Source organism: Tamandua tetradactyla, chromosome X (genome assembly GCF_023851605.1).
Source record: "Tamandua tetradactyla isolate mTamTet1 chromosome X, mTamTet1.pri, whole genome shotgun sequence".
NCBI lineage: Eukaryota > Metazoa > Chordata > Mammalia > Pilosa > Myrmecophagidae > Tamandua > Tamandua tetradactyla.
In genome coordinates this window covers 59,025,248-59,027,386 of record NC_135353.1, presented here as the reverse complement: position 1 = coordinate 59,027,386, position 2,139 = coordinate 59,025,248, and positions in this window count along the sequence as shown.

Sequence of the window (2,139 nt, the reverse complement as noted above, 5' to 3'; positions counted from 1 at the left end):
ACCTGAAAACTATTTGGGCTGTACCAAGCTCTGTTCACAGGGGGAGGTGCCTTGCAGCAAGTTCAGGAGCCTTTGTCCCACCCACCAGTCAGAAACTGATCCTGAGTCACGAGGAAAAACTGGACGGCGCCCCTGCCAGATGTGCAGATGGGATGCCCACTCCAGATCCACCCACCAGCAAATTGGAAAACCCAGGGAGCCACGTTTGAAAGCCCTTTCTGTTCCAAGGTGAAATAGGCCTTTCAGGAAGGGATCTGATAGATTTCTAACTTTTTGGATCCAGGTTAATAGTGCCAATGTGGACTTTACTCAAGGGAGGACATAGAGAGAAAAACCTTGAAGCACTGGCAAGGTTCTTGTGGGCAAAGTTTTCATGGCCCCTGTAAACAGATCTGTCTAGGATAGTTATGAGGACCTCAGAAAATGAATGGGGATGAAAGAATAGCTAATAAGTTGCAGGGAAGATAAGGTCACTTTGTGAAGCAACAAGTTACATTTAGCCAAGGGCAGAGAGAAGGGAGCATTGCAAAGGGAAATGAATTGAGTTTGATTCCATGGCAGCTACAAGAACCCTGATTTCTTGCAGCGGGGCTGTGGAGATTATTTCTGGCAATAGTGAAAAGCAGGGTAAGTAAATGTGTTTTCTTTGAAAGGTCAACCGAGGGCTTCACTAGGGTGCTTAGAACCCTGTGAAATACTACACAGCATCCAGGTCAAAGTCCTGCTCCCTTCGTCCTGAGACATTCACTGGGACACAGTTCCAGGTATGCATTTTTTTAAACTTTTAAAATTGTATAGTATAATATATATACAAAGCAAAGAAAGAAAAAAGCAATAGTTTTCAAAGCACTCTTCAACAAGTAGTTATAAGACACATCCCAGAGTTTGTCATGGGTTGCCATACCATCCTCTCAGATTTTTCCTTCTAGCTGCTCCAGAATATAGGAGGCTAGAGTGTTTAAACATTTTTTATCATCACAATTGACTTTTTTCCTTTTTTATGAAAAATAACGTATATACAAAAAAAGCAGTAAACTTTAAAGCACAGCACAACAAATAGATGTAGAACAGATTTCAGGGTTTGGTATGGATTTCAATTCCACAGTTTTAGGCTTTTACTTCTAGCTGCTCTAAGATACTGGAGACGAAAAGAAATATCAATTTAATGATTCATCAATCATATTCCTTTGTTAAAACCTACCTTCTCTGTATAACGTCACCATCATCTTTGATCTTTATATCCCACACTTTAGGGGTATTTGGGCAATGGCCAATCTAAATTTTTCATATTAGAAGAGGCTGTCAGTAATATGGGGTAAGGAGATGGAACTGCCTGATATTCTGGAAAGGCTGTGCCCTCTAGGTTTCAGGACTTATCTGGTCCAGGGACCCATCTGGAGGTTATAGGTTTCTGGAAAGATACCGCAGTAGATGGAAGCTTTGTAGAATCTTACATATTTCCTTAGGTGTTCTTTCTAATTAGCTGGAATGGTTTTGTTTGGGGTTTGGCAAGTTATAGTAGGTAACAATGTTGAAATGAAGCTTTTGTAAGAGTGACCTCCAGAGTAGCCTCTTGACTCTGTTTGAAATCTTCCAGCCACTGATTCTTTATTAGTTACACTTCTTTTCCCCTTTTGGGTCAGGATGGAATTATTGCTCCAACGGTGCCAGGGCCAGACGCATCCCCAGGAGTCATGTACCACACCACCAGGGAGACTTTCACCCCTGGATGTTATATCTCACGTAGGGAGAAGGGCAATGATTTCACTTGCAGAGTTGGGCTTAGAGAGAGGGAGGCAACATCTGAGCAACAAAAGAGGCCCTGCAGAAGTAACTCTTAGCATACCTATAGGTACGCTAAGCTTCTCTGCCACATACATAACCTTCACAAGAGCAAGCCTTAAGATTAAGGACTTGGCCTATTGATTTGGGTGTCCCTAAATTTTGACATAGTATCAGGGGATTCCCTGATGGTAAAGTTTAATAGTTTCTTATTTTTTCTCCCATATCTCAAGGAACTTTGCAATACTTTTTGATCATCTGCTTAATATTGTCTAAAATGTTTCCAGACATTACATTAAGCTATACAGGTTTAAAGGTCCTCATTCTTATTCTGGGCTCCTTGTGTTTCTATTGTTT